Source organism: Hyla sarda, unplaced genomic scaffold (genome assembly GCF_029499605.1).
Source record: "Hyla sarda isolate aHylSar1 unplaced genomic scaffold, aHylSar1.hap1 scaffold_360, whole genome shotgun sequence".
Taxonomy (NCBI): Eukaryota; Metazoa; Chordata; class Amphibia; order Anura; family Hylidae; genus Hyla; species Hyla sarda.
Window position 1 is genome coordinate 268,768 of NW_026610373.1, and position 19,104 is coordinate 287,871.

Consider the following 19,104-nt stretch of genomic DNA (forward strand, 5'->3'; position numbering starts at 1 on the left):
AGGAATTTATGTGTATTCAAAAGAAAAAACGTGTCGGTGGAGGGTTGTATTAAGATGATTCTAGATAGGTTATATGTTGTTTATTTGTGTGATAGGAAGAATTTGGGGGATAAGGATGCTGAGGGGATATGGAAGTTTTTGAAATGGAGATATCTTGTAAGTTTGTAATTGGTGATGGTATTTATGTTTGTTTGAAATTGAAAATAAAAAGAAAGACCTAATGATGAGTTGGACTTTACTACAGAAAGTCTAAGTGACGAAGTATGGAGTTGGATTTTGATGTTTTAATGTCCAAACCTGAAGGTTTAAAAAAAAAAAAAAAAAAAAATCTGTTCTTATCAGTTTAATATCTGATACGTCCCCTATCTGGGGACCATATATTAAATGGATTTTTGAGAACGGGGGCCGATTTCGAAGCTTGCTTCCGTCGCCCTATGCATTGACCCGATATGGCAGTATCTTCGGGTACAGTGCACCACCCCCTTACAGGGTTAAAAAGAAAGATTCCTACTTTCATTGCTACCTGCTTGCTGGCTAGCCAGCTAGCCAGCCCTGTGGGCCTTGCTGCTGCTGCTGCTGCAGCCAAAAAACAAAAGGTGGTGCTGCTGCTGCTTCTGCTGCTTCTGCTTCTGCTTGTGTCTGGCCCCTGTTGGAGCGTCCAGGCACAGGACTTCTGCTGCTGCTGACTAAATGGCCTCCTTAATTGGATCATTTGAGTAGCCAGCACACCTGTGCAGGTAGGGCATGACATGATAGGCAGCTGCCTTGATAGCGGGTGGGTGCTGAATGTTCCTAATTGACAAAATAAGATTAATGCTTATGAAGAAATATAAAATCTCATCCCTTCCCCAATATCGCGCCACACCCCTACCCCTTAATTCCCTGGTTGAACGTGATGGACATATGTCTTTTTTCGACCGTACTAACTATGTAACTATGTAACATAACATGGGGGGGGGGGGGGTCTCCTGGCTGTTCACACAGGTGTGTCATTGCTGTACATTGACCATGCATTGCTTCTGTGGTATTGCAAAGGCAAAGACAAATGCTTCCAGCCATCCATTGCACTAATGGATTGGTCATCAGCTGGCTGTCTATGTCCCGCATCAATATAGACCAAAGTACAGAGGGTTAGGCTATGCTATTGTGCACCTACCTGATGCATCAGAAGGTGCGAGGCCCTTGCTAAATTCTGTGCACAGACTTTGAGATCTATGCTTTAGACTGTATCTAAACCTGCTCCAACATGGACTGACATTCTGGCCTACTTTCAGCCGATGCGACTTGTCTGTCGCTGAACAGTCGCTTTTTATGTATTCAGCACCTATGTATAATGTTGTAAAAATGCTCTAGAAGCTAAAGTCGCAGAAATGTCACACATATTTGGCCTGCAACTTTCTGTGCGACAAATTCAGACAGGAAAAATCAGTATAAATCCTTAGAAAATTATCCCCCAGTGTCTCCATCTGCTGGCGGTATTGAATAAGCATTGCTGCACTGATGGGGTATGCATTAGACGAAAAAAAAGAAGAAAAAGAAGAATAATACGCCCAGAAAAGAGGCGAAAAGGAGAAAAACGTAAAAAAACGTGAAAAAAAAGTAAGAGGAAGAGAAGGGAAAAAAAGGTGGAAATGGGTTTAAAAGTGATTTCGGCGGAGAAATATATATATATATATATATATATATATATATATATATATATATATATATATATATATATATGCGCACACACACACATAGATATAAACGTATTCTCCGTTGAGATATTGCAGCCGCTGCTGTGTCCAGGCCCAGGAGCCTTAGCACTGTGCTGTGATGTCACTCAATACCACTGACATCACTAGGTGTAAACAACATCTCTCCTTTGCTGTGTATGTGACTATGGAGCTGTTTGGTGATGTCGTCTATTACGGCCTTCATAGAAGCAACAGGAGATTGTTGCATCCATCTTGAACCCTCAGAACTACAGTGCTATGATGTCACTCACTTCCACAGGCCTTGCAGAGTGTAAACAACAACAACCCAGCTTTGTTGTGTATGTAACCAAAGGGATTTGTGATGTCACCTAGAACCTTCACAGCAGCGACAGCTTTATGAGGAGCATCAGCACTGCTCTGCCTGAGCAGAACCATCACCGCCATAGGTTGTCAAATAACCCGGATTTAACCCACACAGGTAAGTCCAATGGGGTGCAGGCATGTCCTCTATGCTTACAGCTTCCCGTGGGTGTTGGTTTGATACCGTTTGGGGACAGCCAAGGAGGCATCTGCAGGCAACAAAGGTAGGTGTGTGCTTGTGTGTGTGTTTCCTATGCAGATCCTAAGCCCAGTGTCACATGCAAGTAGGAGGAGTAAGAAGGGTTCCTGGCAAATCCGGGTTATGGATTGCATTTAAAAAGGCCCCGTGGGAGTGCAATGGGCCCCTGTCTTGCTGCTTAGCAATAATGGTATGGGTTTAGGTTCTGCTGTGTGTACTGGTGGTTGACTGCCCCCCAGCCCAGAGTGTGCATGGAAAATTGTCTGGCAGCCTCCCTGACAGCAAGCAGTGATAGTGCCCATGAAGGGGACCTTGTTGGGCCCGCCCCTTTCACGGTTATCGCTTCTCGGCCTTTTGGCTAAGATCAAGTGTAGTATCTGTTCTTATCAGTTTTCATGCCGGTGGACAGTAACGCCGGTATGGGGCTGGTGGGGATGGGTGCTGCATGGAGGATGCAGGTGTACCAGGGCTTTCCGGGGCTGGTTCTGAGGAATCAGCTCGACGGCTGCCCTGATGTGACCTGTTCCCTCCGGGTCTCGCCATGAGGCTGAGAGGGTCTAGAGCCGAGGTACTTTTGTGCCTCGGGGAGTGGTGACCCCGAGGTGCCGAAACTCACTGGGAGGATAGACTCACTGAGTTGAAGCACGGGCACCATAATCTCTTCACCTTGTGGCACTCACCTCTTGATTCCCGGCCTTCTGGCTAGGATCAGAGAAATTTTTATAGATCCGGCCGGATGTCCGGGCAGTATATCTGCACACATTCACTTATTTATTTCTTTTTTGTCTCACTGTGTCACTTTTTGCGTGTTGTGTGTTCACAGGATTGGTCAGGGTGCGGTAGCCCTTCTGGGTGTCCCTCCTGGCGGTCTAGGGGAGGTGTGTGTGGCCATTAGGTTCCGCACCTCCCTGCAAACACCCCGGGTACTCCTGCTTTGGCAGGGTACCTACCGTAATCGGCTCTGCGGGCAGATACCTTGGCTAACGCCAAGGGGGATGCCGGGAGCATTTGTGGTCCCCTAGTAGCTTCGGCGAAAAGGGACATCGAACCTGGAACCTCGCAGGTACCTTTTGGTCCGGAGGCGAAGGGTAAGGTTTGTTGGGGGGCCTCTCTCCTATCGGAGAAGGGCTTGCGATAGACCGCATCCTTTGTGCACGTTTTTTTTGTGTAACACGTTTGCACTTTTTCTTGCACTTTGGGTGAATCGAAAGCACGTTCCTCGGCTTTAGATAAAAGAAAAGTATCTGTTCTTATCAGTTTAATATCTGATACGTCCCCTATCTGGGGACCATATATTAAATGGATTTTTGAGAACGGGGGCCGATTTCGAAGCTTGCTTCCGTCGCCCTATGCATTGACCCGATATGGCAGTATCTTCGGGTACAGTGCACCACCCCCTTACAGGGTTAAAAAGAAAGATTCCTACTTTCATTGCTACCTGCTTGCTGGCTAGCCAGCTAGCCAGCCCTGTGGGCCTTGCTGCTGCTGCTGCTGCAGCCAAAAAACAAAAGGTGGTGCTGCTGCTGCTTCTGCTGCTTCTGCTTCTGCTTGTGTCTGGCCCCTGTTGGAGCGTCCAGGCACAGGACTTCTGCTGCTGCTGACTAAATGGCCTCCTTAATTGGATCATTTGAGTAGCCAGCACACCTGTGCAGGTAGGGCATGACATGATAGGCAGCTGCCTTGATAGCGGGTGGGTGCTGAATGTTCCTAATTGACAAAATAAGATTAATGCTTATGAAGAAATATAAAATCTCATCCCTTCCCCAATATCGCGCCACACCCCTACCCCTTAATTCCCTGGTTGAACGTGATGGACATATGTCTTTTTTCGACCGTACTAACTATGTAACTATGTAACATAACATGGGGGGGGGGGTCTCCTGGCTGTTCACACAGGTGTGTCATTGCTGTACATTGACCATGCATTGCTTCTGTGGTATTGCAAAGGCAAAGACAAATGCTTCCAGCCATCCATTGCACTAATGGATTGGTCATCAGCTGGCTGTCTATGTCCCGCATCAATATAGACCAAAGTACAGAGGGTTAGGCTATGCTATTGTGCACCTACCTGATGCATCAGAAGGTGCGAGGCCCTTGCTAAATTCTGTGCACAGACTTTGAGATCTATGCTTTAGACTGTATCTAAACCTGCTCCAACATGGACTGACATTCTGGCCTACTTTCAGCCGATGCGACTTGTCTGTCGCTGAACAGTCGCTTTTTATGTATTCAGCACCTATGTATAATGTTGTAAAAATGCTCTAGAAGCTAAAGTCGCAGAAATGTCACACATATTTGGCCTGCAACTTTCTGTGCGACAAATTCAGACAGGAAAAATCAGTATAAATCCTTAGAAAATTATCCCCCAGTGTCTCCATCTGCTGGCGGTATTGAATAAGCATTGCTGCACTGATGGGGTATGCATTAGACGAAAAAAAAGAAGAAAAAGAAGAATAATACGCCCAGAAAAGAGGCGAAAAGGAGAAAAACGTAAAAAAACGTGAAAAAAAAGTAAGAGGAAGAGAAGGGAAAAAAAGGTGGAAATGGGTTTAAAAGTGATTTCGGCGGAGAAATATATATATATATATATATATATATATATATATATATATATGCGCACACACACACATAGATATAAACGTATTCTCCGTTGAGATATTGCAGCCGCTGCTGTGTCCAGGCCCAGGAGCCTTAGCACTGTGCTGTGATGTCACTCAATACCACTGACATCACTAGGTGTAAACAACATCTCTCCTTTGCTGTGTATGTGACTATGGAGCTGTTTGGTGATGTCGTCTATTACGGCCTTCATAGAAGCAACAGGAGATTGTTGCATCCATCTTGAACCCTCAGAACTACAGTGCTATGATGTCACTCACTTCCACAGGCCTTGCAGAGTGTAAACAACAACAACCCAGCTTTGTTGTGTATGTAACCAAAGGGATTTGTGATGTCACCTAGAACCTTCACAGCAGCGACAGCTTTATGAGGAGCATCAGCACTGCTCTGCCTGAGCAGAACCATCACCGCCATAGGTTGTCAAATAACCCGGATTTAACCCACACAGGTAAGTCCAATGGGGTGCAGGCATGTCCTCTATGCTTACAGCTTCCCGTGGGTGTTGGTTTGATACCGTTTGGGGACAGCCAAGGAGGCATCTGCAGGCAACAAAGGTAGGTGTGTGCTTGTGTGTGTGTTTCCTATGCAGATCCTAAGCCCAGTGTCACATGCAAGTAGGAGGAGTAAGAAGGGTTCCTGGCAAATCCGGGTTATGGATTGCATTTAAAAAGGCCCCGTGGGAGTGCAATGGGCCCCTGTCTTGCTGCTTAGCAATAATGGTATGGGTTTAGGTTCTGCTGTGTGTACTGGTGGTTGACTGCCCCCCAGCCCAGAGTGTGCATGGAAAATTGTCTGGCAGCCTCCCTGACAGCAAGCAGTGATAGTGCCCATGAAGGGGACCTTGTTGGGCCCGCCCCTTTCACGGTTATCGCTTCTCGGCCTTTTGGCTAAGATCACGTGTGGATTTCTGTGCGTGGTTTGGGTTGAAAGGAGTGGTGATCGGGGCCCTCTTTACGGGGGGCCCTGGATTGTTGCTGAGCTGCGATCGTGGGTTTTACCTGCAAAAATGAGCGAGAAGGCGCGTGGACTTGAGGACACGGTGCGGATCTACGTTCCTGGCGAGCACCGGGGGACGATCGGACTTGACCAAATCGTTGTGGAGATTCTTCGCAAGCTTGATTACCTACAGGTATGGAATGTATTGGCTATACAGGATTTTCCTAGGCAAGGAATTTATGATATTACTTTTTGTGGTTCTGAGATTTGCCAGAGAGTCTATATGGATCTTGAAGAAATGAAGAGGAAAAGTGAGCCTGCTATAATGAAGAAGATTAAAGTGGAACCGTTATTTATGAATACAACAAAGGTAGTAATTGTCCACATGTATAATCCTAAGGTTTCTGATGAAATGGTTACAAACTTTTTGTTCCGGTATTGCGAGGAAGTGAAATTTATAGGAAGACTTAAGAACAAGTTTGGGTACTTTAATTGTAAGAGAAAGTTTATTGTAAAATTTAAAAAAGATGAAGGAATGCAAGATGGAAGGAAGAGCATACCACAGGTGTTTTCTATCGGAGGAGAGAGAGGTTTCTGCTTTTATGAAGGCCAGTTGCAATATTGTAGAAAGTGCCATGCCTATGGCCATGTGCAGGATTATTGCCCTGAGAAAGGAGAATGTTGCAGAAATTGTGGGAAAACTGGTCATGAAGCAAGTATTTGTACAGAGAAGAAGACATGTGATATCTGTGGAAGTGAGGAACATTTGGCAAGAGGCTGTGATATGTGGTATAAAAAGAAGAGAAGTTATGCTGATGCAGCTGGGAATAGAGGAGAACAAAGAGAAAAAGGGGGAGGGAGGTTTGTTCCTGGAGTTGGTGAGAGTGTGAGTGTGAGTGTTAATGTGGCACAGGTGGCTGAGGAAAGTTCTGTGATAGTGGAGCACATTAGCACTCAGGAGAGGTCAGGGGAGGAGGGTGTTTCCACTGCTGTGACTGGTGAGGAGACAGGTGTGGGAGGTGAATTTACCTTGGTGAAAAAGAAAAAAGCAAAAAAAGTGAAAGTGGTGGAGAAAATTGAGACAGTGTATGGTGATGTTCTTTCTAGTGAAGAGGCTATGGATGATATTGAATGTCCAAACCCAATTGTGGGGGAGGAGGAGGGAATGGAAGTTGTTCGGTCATCTCAGAGATCTCTAACACCTGGTCAGAGAGTTTCTCGCAGTAAGGAAGAAGAGGAGGAGGAAGATGAGGATGTGCAGGTTGTGAATAAAAGGTGTAAGACAGGGAGCTGGTCTGAGGATCAGGAAGCCCTTGTTCTTGGTAGTGATAATGAAATAGACAGGGACTCTAACATAGGGTCGCCTGATTGTTTTGCAAGTTTACATAGGAAAGTTGAAGGCCAAAATGTTAATTTCTAAGTTAAGATGGATTTTAAAGCATTTGGTTTTCTTTTCCTAGTTATTATGACTTTGGTTGTAACAACTATTAATGTAAGAAGTATTGAGTCTGAAATTAGGAGAGCTGCAATTTTTGATATTCTTGAGAATGTTAGAAGTGATGTGATATGTTTACAGGAGTGTGCAATAAAGTCAGCACCTTATGCAAATGAGTGGAAGTGTGGGCAGTCCTTCTGGTCCACATGTGCAGAAAACAAAAATGAAGGTGTTGGGATTTTATTGCGAAACAGGGACATTAAAGTTTTAAATTGCCAAACTTTAGTACCTGGTCGTTGTATGGTTTTAATTTTTGAGGTTTTGGGCCAGAGGATGAGAATTTTTAATGTGTATGCTCCAGCAGAAAAACAAGCACGTTTGTCTTTTTTAGAGTCCCTTAAGTTTTTTATCCCTGGTCGTGAAGATACTATTATTGTTGGCGATTTTAACTGCATTAGATCCGTCAATGATCGTGAGAGCTCTGCTGAGGTTAGAACTGATATTACTTCCAATGTTTTAAATCAAATTATTCAAGACTTGCATTTTACTGATGTTGGACTGATGGTTAGCACTGATGAAAGATATACGTACATATCAGATAGTGGCCGCTGTAAATCCCGGATCGATTACATCCTGGTCTCTGATGGGATTAAGGTGGTCCGGTGCAATCAAATGATGTCAACTTTCTCAGACCACAAGATGGTGTCGGCTGAGATAAGTGTCACAGAGTCCCTTCATTTTGGGAGGGGGCTCTGGAAATTAAATGTAAGTCTATTGGAAGATGAGGAAGTAATGGCTGGTTTTAATCATGTGTTTTTATCCTGTGTTTCTAAACAACCTGATTTTAGTAATGTCTTAGTGTGGTGGGAATGGGCTAAAGGAGAGTTTTCTAATTTCTTTAAGATGTTTTGCATAAAGAGAGCACAAGAGAAGAGGAGGAGTGATGAAAGGCTTGTATCCCGGTTAGAGACTCTCTATAAGTTTAAACGTGTTGGTGTGGAGGTGGAGGATGAGATTGTTAAGGTGAAGGGGGAGATGAAAAAAAGGTTGTTGGAAAAGGGAAGGAATATTGTATATAAGTCTAAAGTGCAGCACCTAGAAGAAAATGAGCAGTGTACACGGTATTTCTTTAAAAAATGTTTTAATGCTAAAGGTGTTTTTAAATCTGTTTTTACCCCTACGGGGGAAGTTTTTGGAGAGGAGATGGTGAAGGAGATTGGCAGATTTTATGAGACACTCTTTAGTAATAAGAGCAGAGCCAGTGAGACGGAGATGAATGATTATTGTAATATTTTGGAGAATAATGTTCCTGTTGAAAAAGTAGATTTTTTGATTGATGATGTTAGTGAAGGGGAGATCAAGCAGGCCCTGGATAAGATGGCCAAAGGGAAGACACCAGGCTGTGATGGTCTCCCCGCTGAGTTTTATTCCGCGTTCTGGAATATTTTAAGTAAAGAGTTTACACGGGTGGTGCAATATGTTTTTAACTCAGGTGTTTTAGCTGAATCTATGAAGAAAGGGGTCATAACATTAATTCATAAAAAAGGTGATGGCAGAGATCTTAAAAATTGGAGACCTATAACTTTATTAAATTGTGACTACAAGATAATTGCTAAGATTGTGGCTAATAGACTGAGTGATGTAGTGGACCACCTTGTGGGAGAATACCAAGTTTGTGCAGTACCGAAAAGAAAAATAACAGATAATTTATTGCTTTTAAGAGACTCTATTTATTACAGTAACTTTAACAAGAATGCACTGTTTGTTGAGTCCATAGATTTCGAAAAGGCTTATGATAAGGTTGCACATGATTTTATGTTCATTGCTTTAAAACACTTAGGTATTCCAGAAAAGTTATTATCTGTTATTATGAGTTTTTATCATGGGGTGACAAGTCAGATTTTAGTAAATGGGCATGTGGGGCCTGCTTTTAATGTCTTGTCTGGAGTCAGACAGGGATGCCCACTCTCCCCAATTCTGTTTATATGCGTTATAGAGGGCCTGTTGAAGAATGTGCAGAAAGATAAATGTGTGAGTGGTGTTTTTATTCCAGGTAGTGATGGTAGTAAGTTAAAGGTTTTAAGTTATATGGACGATGTGGTTTTTACTTGTACATCCCAAGCAGATCTCAACAGAGTAAATTTGCATGTGAGGATTTTTTGTTGTGTGGCTGGGATGAATGTGAACTGGGGGAAGTGCCAATTATGCAGTTTTGGGAACCAAGAGAATATAGTAGTGGATGGTGTTAAGGAAAAAGAAGACATTGAAGTGCTAGGAGTGATATTTGATAAAGACCTCAAAGGAAAGAAAAGTTATGAGACTTTGGACAGTAAAATTGAGAAGAAGCTATCCTTCTGGAGGTTAAGGAACTTGTCACTTAAAGGGAAAGTTCTTATCATTAAGTCTGTAATCCTACCGCTTCTCTTGTATACGGCTATGGTGCTTCCTCCAGGGAAGTTATGGACTAGGAGAGTCACAAGGAAGCTTTTTGTGTTCTTCTGGGGGTCTAAGATGGAGAAAATGAGAAGAGAAGAAGTGATGAAGAGTATGAATTTGGGCGGATATAACTTTCCAAACATTGATCTGTTTTTAAAGGTGCACTATTTTGTTTTAATTTTTAAATTGATACAGTGCAATAATAGGGCGGCAGACATGAGTAAATACCTTGCAGGATGGTTGTTTTCCAAATGGGGCTGGTGTGAGAGGGATTTGAGGAGACCCATAGCACATGTGATACCTACCTTCTATGTGCTCCTCAGGTCTTTCAATGATCAATTTGGTTTGAGCTCTTTAGGTGAACCTGATAAAAAGAAAATAGAACAAGAAATAAGGAAAAATGAGAGATTATATGAAGTACCATTCTGCACTAATGCTCAGTCTGTGAAGATTTGGAAGTTTTTTAAAGTTATTGGACTATCAAACAGACAAAAAGACGTTAGTTGGATGTCCTTTCATGGCTGCCTCCCAACCCGATCTTTTTTAAATGGAAGAGGTTTGAGAATAAGTGACAGATGCCCAAGAGAGGGTTGTGGAGGTAGAGAAGACTTAGTGCACCTTTATTGGGACTGTTTTTATGCAAAAGAATTTTTTATGTTTTTAAAGAAGTTTTTAATCCAACTCACTGGATATAACAGTTTTTCTTTTGAGAAAGTTTTTATTGGTCAAGATCTTAGTAAAAAGGAAGATACACGTACTAATTGGATTCTTTTTTCTGTTTTTAAAGAGGTTTTATGGGACTCACGCAATTTGCTTGTTTTTAAAAATGTTGTTATTTCTCCGAGGGAATTGAAAAGATTGTTTTTAGGAAGGATTTTTACTATCTTTCTACTGGACAAAAAGAGAATTGGTGAAGAAGAAGCGGAGAAAATCTGGATGCATACACGATGGAAAAATTTATAAGAAGTACGTAAAGGAGAAAGCTGTAAGTTTTTGACCAATTTCTGTGATTGTTTTTGACATGTTTTTTTGTTTTGTTGTTTGGTCACTTTTTCTTGGCACTCGGTTCCCTTAGTTAGTTTTTTCCGTATGATGTTTTTTCAGATATTGTTTTAAGTGACGAGTCTTGGTAGGTGACCTGATGATCGTCCAAACAATAGTCTGTAACTGAGGAAAAAAAAAAAAAAAAAAAAAAAAAATCTGTTCTTATCAGTTTAATATCTGATACGTCCCCTATCTGGGGACCATATATTAAATGGATTTTTGAGAACGGGGGCCGATTTCGAAGCTTGCTTCCGTCGCCCTATGCATTGACCCGATATGGCAGTATCTTCGGGTACAGTGCACCACCCCCTTACAGGGTTAAAAAGAAAGATTCCTACTTTCATTGCTACCTGCTTGCTGGCTAGCCAGCTAGCCAGCCCTGTGGGCCTTGCTGCTGCTGCTGCTGCAGCCAAAAAACAAAAGGTGGTGCTGCTGCTGCTTCTGCTGCTTCTGCTTCTGCTTGTGTCTGGCCCCTGTTGGAGCGTCCAGGCACAGGACTTCTGCTGCTGCTGACTAAATGGCCTCCTTAATTGGATCATTTGAGTAGCCAGCACACCTGTGCAGGTAGGGCATGACATGATAGGCAGCTGCCTTGATAGCGGGTGGGTGCTGAATGTTCCTAATTGACAAAATAAGATTAATGCTTATGAAGAAATATAAAATCTCATCCCTTCCCCAATATCGCGCCACACCCCTACCCCTTAATTCCCTGGTTGAACGTGATGGACATATGTCTTTTTTCGACCGTACTAACTATGTAACTATGTAACATAACATGGGGGGGGGGGGGTCTCCTGGCTGTTCACACAGGTGTGTCATTGCTGTACATTGACCATGCATTGCTTCTGTGGTATTGCAAAGGCAAAGACAAATGCTTCCAGCCATCCATTGCACTAATGGATTGGTCATCAGCTGGCTGTCTATGTCCCGCATCAATATAGACCAAAGTACAGAGGGTTAGGCTATGCTATTGTGCACCTACCTGATGCATCAGAAGGTGCGAGGCCCTTGCTAAATTCTGTGCACAGACTTTGAGATCTATGCTTTAGACTGTATCTAAACCTGCTCCAACATGGACTGACATTCTGGCCTACTTTCAGCCGATGCGACTTGTCTGTCGCTGAACAGTCGCTTTTTATGTATTCAGCACCTATGTATAATGTTGTAAAAATGCTCTAGAAGCTAAAGTCGCAGAAATGTCACACATATTTGGCCTGCAACTTTCTGTGCGACAAATTCAGACAGGAAAAATCAGTATAAATCCTTAAAAATTATCCCCCAGTGTCTCCATCTGCTGGCGGTATTGAATAAGCATTGCTGCACTGATGGGGTATGCATTAGACGAAAAAAAAGAAGAAAAAGAAGAATAATACGCCCAGAAAAGAGGCGAAAAGGAGAAAAACGTAAAAAAACGTGAAAAAAAAGTAAGAGGAAGAGAAGGGAAAAAAAGGTGGAAATGGGTTTAAAAGTGATTTCGGCGGAGAAATATATATATATATATATATATATATATATATATATATATATATATATATGCGCACACACACACATAGATATAAACGTATTCTCCGTTGAGATATTGCAGCCGCTGCTGTGTCCAGGCCCAGGAGCCTTAGCACTGTGCTGTGATGTCACTCAATACCACTGACATCACTAGGTGTAAACAACATCTCTCCTTTGCTGTGTATGTGACTATGGAGCTGTTTGGTGATGTCGTCTATTACGGCCTTCATAGAAGCAACAGGAGATTGTTGCATCCATCTTGAACCCTCAGAACTACAGTGCTATGATGTCACTCACTTCCACAGGCCTTGCAGAGTGTAAACAACAACAACCCAGCTTTGTTGTGTATGTAACCAAAGGGATTTGTGATGTCACCTAGAACCTTCACAGCAGCGACAGCTTTATGAGGAGCATCAGCACTGCTCTGCCTGAGCAGAACCATCACCGCCATAGGTTGTCAAATAACCCGGATTTAACCCACACAGGTAAGTCCAATGGGGTGCAGGCATGTCCTCTATGCTTACAGCTTCCCGTGGGTGTTGGTTTGATACCGTTTGGGGACAGCCAAGGAGGCATCTGCAGGCAACAAAGGTAGGTGTGTGCTTGTGTGTGTGTTTCCTATGCAGATCCTAAGCCCAGTGTCACATGCAAGTAGGAGGAGTAAGAAGGGTTCCTGGCAAATCCGGGTTATGGATTGCATTTAAAAAGGCCCCGTGGGAGTGCAATGGGCCCCTGTCTTGCTGCTTAGCAATAATGGTATGGGTTTAGGTTCTGCTGTGTGTACTGGTGGTTGACTGCCCCCCAGCCCAGAGTGTGCATGGAAAATTGTCTGGCAGCCTCCCTGACAGCAAGCAGTGATAGTGCCCATGAAGGGGACCTTGTTGGGCCCGCCCCTTTCACGGTTATCGCTTCTCGGCCTTTTGGCTAAGATCAAGTGTAGTATCTGTTCTTATCAGTTTAATATCTGATACGTCCCCTATCTGGGGACCATATATTAAATGGATTTTTGAGAACGGGGGCCGATTTCGAAGCTTGCTTCCGTCGCCCTATGCATTGACCCGATATGGCAGTATCTTCGGGTACAGTGCACCACCCCCTTACAGGGTTAAAAAGAAAGATTCCTACTTTCATTGCTACCTGCTTGCTGGCTAGCCAGCTAGCCAGCCCTGTGGGCCTTGCTGCTGCTGCTGCTGCTGCAGCCAAAAAACAAAAGGTGGTGCTGCTGCTGCTTCTGCTGCTTCTGCTTCTGCTTGTGTCTGGCCCCTGTTGGAGCGTCCAGGCACAGGACTTCTGCTGCTGCTGACTAAATGGCCTCCTTAATTGGATCATTTGAGTAGCCAGCACACCTGTGCAGGTAGGGCATGACATGATAGGCAGCTGCCTTGATAGCGGGTGGGTGCTGAATGTTCCTAATTGACAAAATAAGATTAATGCTTATGAAGAAATATAAAATCTCATCCCTTCCCCAATATCGCGCCACACCCCTACCCCTTAATTCCCTGGTTGAACGTGATGGACATATGTCTTTTTTCGACCGTACTAACTATGTAACTATGTAACATAACATGGGGGGGGGGGGTCTCCTGGCTGTTCACACAGGTGTGTCATTGCTGTACATTGACCATGCATTGCTTCTGTGGTATTGCAAAGGCAAAGACAAATGCTTCCAGCCATCCATTGCACTAATGGATTGGTCATCAGCTGGCTGTCTATGTCCCGCATCAATATAGACCAAAGTACAGAGGGTTAGGCTATGCTATTGTGCACCTACCTGATGCATCAGAAGGTGCAAGGCCCTTGCTAAATTCTGTGCACAGACTTTGAGATCTATGCTTTAGACTGTATCTAAACCTGCTCCAACATGGACTGACATTCTGGCCTACTTTCAGCCGATGCGACTTGTCTGTCGCTGAACAGTCGCTTTTTATGTATTCAGCACCTATGTATAATGTTGTAAAAATGCTCTAGAAGCTAAAGTCGCAGAAATGTCACACATATTTGGCCTGCAACTTTCTGTGCGACAAATTCAGACAGGAAAAATCAGTATAAATCCTTAGAAAATTATCCCCCAGTGTCTCCATCTGCTGGCGGTATTGAATAAGCATTGCTGCACTGATGGGGTATGCATTAGACGAAAAAAAAGAAGAAAAAGAAGAATAATACGCCCAGAAAAGAGGCGAAAAGGAGAAAAACGTAAAAAAACGTGAAAAAAAAGTAAGAGGAAGAGAAGGGAAAAAAAGGTGGAAATGGGTTTAAAAGTGATTTTGGCGGAGAAATATATATATATATATATATATATATATATATATGCGCACACACACACATAGATATAAACGTATTCTCCGTTGAGATATTGCAGCCGCTGCTGTGTCCAGGCCCAGGAGCCTTAGCACTGTGCTGTGATGTCACTCAATACCACTGACATCACTAGGTGTAAACAACATCTCTCCTTTGCTGTGTATGTGACTATGGAGCTGTTTGGTGATGTCGTCTATTACGGCCTTCATAGAAGCAACAGGAGATTGTTGCATCCATCTTGAACCCTCAGAACTACAGTGCTATGATGTCACTCACTTCCACAGGCCTTGCAGAGTGTAAACAACAACAACCCAGCTTTGTTGTGTATGTAACCAAAGGGATTTGTGATGTCACCTAGAACCTTCACAGCAGCGACAGCTTTATGAGGAGCATCAGCACTGCTCTGCCTGAGCAGAACCATCACCGCCATAGGTTGTCAAATAACCCGGATTTAACCCACACAGGTAAGTCCAATGGGGTGCAGGCATGTCCTCTATGCTTACAGCTTCCCGTGGGTGTTGGTTTGATACCGTTTGGGGACAGCCAAGGAGGCATCTGCAGGCAACAAAGGTAGGTGTGTGCTTGTGTGTGTGTTTCCTATGCAGATCCTAAGCCCAGTGTCACATGCAAGTAGGAGGAGTAAGAAGGGTTCCTGGCAAATCCGGGTTATGGATTGCATTTAAAAAGGCCCCGTGGGAGTGCAATGGGCCCCTGTCTTGCTGCTTAGCAATAATGGTATGGGTTTAGGTTCTGCTGTGTGTACTGGTGGTTGACTGCCCCCCAGCCCAGAGTGTGCATGGAAAATTGTCTGGCAGCCTCCCTGACAGCAAGCAGTGATAGTGCCCATGAAGGGGACCTTGTTGGGCCCGCCCCTTTCACGGTTATCGCTTCTCGGCCTTTTGGCTAAGATCAAGTGTCTTGCCCTAAGGTATTCGGGTACCCCTCTCCTCGGCCTTGTGGGATCGCCCAGGTTTATTGCCTGGGCTTCACCCACCTGCTGCTATTGGGGAGAGGGCTTAGTCCCAGGATAACGGGAAGGTGATCATCGGAGGACGGGTCTGCCGGAGAGGATGGCTAATGCGCCGAACGCTCCTAATACAGTACGGCTGTTTATCGAGGAGGAAAAGAGGAGTGCCTACGGGATTTTGCATGTCCAGCAGAAGGTCGTGGAAGGAGTGCTGAGGATGCCGCATGCTTCCATCTTCTGTGTCCAGGTCTTTCCCAGCCAAGGATTCTTTGACGTGACCTTCTACAACCTGGATGATCTCCGTACCTGTCTCTACCGGAGTAAGGAGAATGCTTCTCACCCTGACCTACAAGGGATCCGATTCATTTCCTGCGAGGCTCGGCCTAAGAAAGTTCCAGTGGTAGTGCATATGTACAACCCTTTTGTGCGGGATGAGGAGATCCAGACCTTTCTAAGAAGGTATTGTGTGTCTGTTTCTGGTGCGGAGAGGAAAAATAACATCCTGGGGACTTTCACAGGCATGAGACGTTTTTGGGTGGAGTTTAGGCCTGCCCCCGAGGGTGGTGCTGAAGGTTTTTGTCACCCCCCGCAGAACTTTGCGATAGGGAACAACAGGGGGTTTCTGCACTACCCGGGGATGCCAAGTTTTTGCCGGGACTGTTTTTGCTTTGGTCATACCAGAGAGAACTGTACAACCGGGCAGGTTTGCAGGAACTGCCACAAGCCTGATCACCGCACTGCAGACTGTCCCGAGAAACGCAAGTGTCATTTCTGTGGTTCTTCGGATCACCTGGCTAGGAGTTGCCCCACTTACCAGTCCGGGGCACCCCGATCATATGCAATGGCTCTTCGAGGTGGGACAGTTCCTGAGGACTCCAATGCTGCCAGGGCAGGCGATGCAGAGGTTAGCGTGCTGACCAGTGAAGCAGAGTCTGCCCCTGTTTTTCCTTCCATTTCTAGGTCTGTTCCGGATGCTTTGGTGGCAGAGGGGGAGAAGGCGGAGTCTGTTTCGGGGGCATCTGTTTCGGAGGCCTCTGATCCCCCAGAGGAGATGACTGTGGACAAAGAATCCTTGAAGAGAAAGATGCCGGTGGAAGAATCGGAGGATGACTGTCCGACTCCTCAGAGTCAAAGGATTGAGGACTTTCCTAGCCCGGGAAGGGAGGAGGCAGGTGGAGGGTCGTCATGTCAGATTGATTCTGACTCCTCTTTATCCTCCCTGGGCACAGGTTATTTGGAGGAATGTTCAGTCAAAAAATTGACAAAGACTCTTAAGTTTAAGGAAGGGGAGGCAAAAAATAAGGGTAGAGGTCGGGGAAAGGCTAGGCCTCCTTTTGATAATGCTTGATTTTGTATTTCCTTTTTTTCCTTCAAATGTTTGAATGAGTTTAACAATTGGTTCTCTAAATGTCCGCAGTATTAGATCTTTAGAAAGGAGATCCGCCATTTTTGATTTACTTTCTAGATATTCTTTTGATGTTCTAGGTCTCCAGGAGTGCTGCTTGGATGGGGAGCCAAATATCTCCTGGCCTTATGGGCAATCGGTATGGTCTGGTTCAATGGAACGTAATTCGGGGGTGGGGATTTTGTTCAAAAGTAATGAGTTTGTTGTTAAAAAAGTTGTCCATATTGTTCCGGGTAGGGTATTATTAGTGCATTTTATTTTCAGGGGTTTCACATATAAAGTAATTAATGTTTATGCTCCAACTGGGAGGAAGGAAAGAGGGGAGGTGTTTGAGAAATTATATTTCTTTTTGAGTGGGAGGGATGATGTGTTCCTTATAGGGGATTTCAATTGTATAATAACAGAGGGGGATAGGAGTAGTACTACGGTGGGTGGTGGGTCTGGTTTAGACAGTACTAGTAAGCAGCTTAAAGAGATTGTAAATTTATTTGGGTTAAAGGATTCCTTTGTTGCCCATAATGATGGTACTATCGGTTATACATATTTTTCTAACAATACAAGTTCGCGTATTGATTTCATTTTTGTCTCAAAACTAATGTCTGTTTCTAATTTCAGACGGAGGAGGTTACCGTTCACGGATCATGCCTGGATTGAGTGTGTGGTAAAAGGTGGTGGTCTAAGTGAGTATGGAAAGGGTGTTTGGAAGTTGAATGTGTCTTTATTGGATAATGAATGTGTATTACAAGAATATAGGGAGCGTTTTGATGGATGGGTGTTGAGGAAGGATGCATTTTATAGTGTGGTTGAGTGGTGGGAGTGGGTGAAGTTAGAGACTAAAAGGTTTTTTATTAAAAAAGGGTGTGAGAAAGGGAGGAAAGATAGAGAAGAGTATGAGAGATGGCAAAGAAGGTTAGAGTATTTGTATGAATTGAGGCGTTTGGGGATGAGTGTTGAGAAGGAGATTGAGGAAGCTCGTGGAAGTGTGAATGAGTGTCTGGAGAGGAATGGAAGGAAGATTATTGCACAGGCTAGGGTTGAAGTGAAAGAGAAGGATGAGAAATGTAGCAAATTTTTCTTTAAAAAGGCATTCAGTAAAAAAACTGAGATGATGAGTGTTTTTACGAATGATGGGGTAGAGGTCTTTGGTAAGGATGAGGTGTTAGAGGAAGTGTGGAAGTTTTATTCTGATTTATTCACGGAGAAGGAGCGGGACGTGACTCTAGAGGAGGAATGTTTGGGATATGTGGATAAGCGTTTGGATGAAATTGATGGGTTCTTTATGGAAGAGGATGTGAGGAAGAGTGAGGTGGAGGATGCTGTGAATGGGATGAAGAAAGGAAAGGTGGCAGGGAGTGATGGTTTGCCTGTGGAATTTTATCTTGTGTTTTGGGATATGTTAGGGGATTATGTATGGGAGGTGTGTAAGGAAGTACTTAGGAGAGGGAAGTTATCTAAAAGTATGAGTGAGAGTGTGACTGTGTTATTGTTTAAAAAAGGGGATAAGAGGGATCTTAAAAATTGGAGGCCTATAGCGCTCTTGAATTGTGATTACAAAATTATTGCTAAAGTTATTGCGAATAGGTTAAAGGATGTGATTGATTGTATGGTAGGTGAGGAGCAAATGTGTACAGTGCCTGATCGTAGGATTTCTGAATGTCTGTTAGGTCTGAGGGATGTATTGTGGGACTGTAAAACTAGGAAGCAAGGTGTGGCTGTTGTTACGGTGGATTTTGAAAAAGCGTATGATAGGGTGGTGCATGATTTATTGTTTAGGGTTTTGAGGAGGATGAATGTGCCGGACAGAATGGTGAAGTGGATTGAATGTTTGTATAGGGACATTTATAGTAAGATTCAGGTCAATGGTTTTCTGAGTAGGGAAGTGAGTATAAAATCTGGAGTGCGGCAGGGGTGTCCCCTGTCGCCAATTCTTTTTATTTGTATGATTGAGCCTTTGTTGGGGATGATTAGGAGAGATAAGGTGATGCGGGGTATAGAAATACCTGGTAGTCATGGGAAGGATATGCGAGTGATTGGTTACATGGATGATGTTACTGTTGTATGTAAGTCAATGGCAGGGGTAAGGCGTGCTAAGTTATTGATTGAGTGTTTCTGTTTAATGAGTGGGTTTAAGCTTAATGTTGGGAAGAGTGGTTGTAAATTTTTTGAGGGGTGGGGAGAGAGTGGGTTGTGCGAGTGGCCTGTGAG

General features: G+C 44.0%; 4 non-coding genes and 1 pseudogene across 4 annotated transcripts; all 5 read left to right on the plus strand.

Moving 5' to 3' along the window:
- Positions 1-300: 300 nt before the first annotated feature.
- LOC130331977 (U2 spliceosomal RNA) lies at positions 301-481 on the plus strand (annotated as a pseudogene).
- Positions 482-2,594: 2,113 nt separating this feature from the next.
- LOC130331987 (U2 spliceosomal RNA) lies at positions 2,595-2,781 on the plus strand. The gene has a single exon (XR_008874756.1). It is a non-coding gene; the product is annotated as a U2 spliceosomal RNA (small nuclear RNA).
- A 686-nt stretch (positions 2,782-3,467) lies between these two features.
- Positions 3,468-3,652, plus strand: LOC130331959 (U2 spliceosomal RNA). The gene has a single exon (XR_008874740.1). It is a non-coding gene; the product is annotated as a U2 spliceosomal RNA (small nuclear RNA).
- Positions 3,653-10,838: 7,186 nt separating this feature from the next.
- LOC130331975 (U2 spliceosomal RNA) lies at positions 10,839-11,034 on the plus strand. Its single transcript, XR_008874752.1, has one exon. It is a non-coding gene; the product is annotated as a U2 spliceosomal RNA (small nuclear RNA).
- A 2,099-nt stretch (positions 11,035-13,133) lies between these two features.
- Positions 13,134-13,324, plus strand: LOC130331946 (U2 spliceosomal RNA). The gene has a single exon (XR_008874728.1). It is a non-coding gene; the product is annotated as a U2 spliceosomal RNA (small nuclear RNA).
- The last annotated feature ends 5,780 nt before the right edge of the window (positions 13,325-19,104 follow it).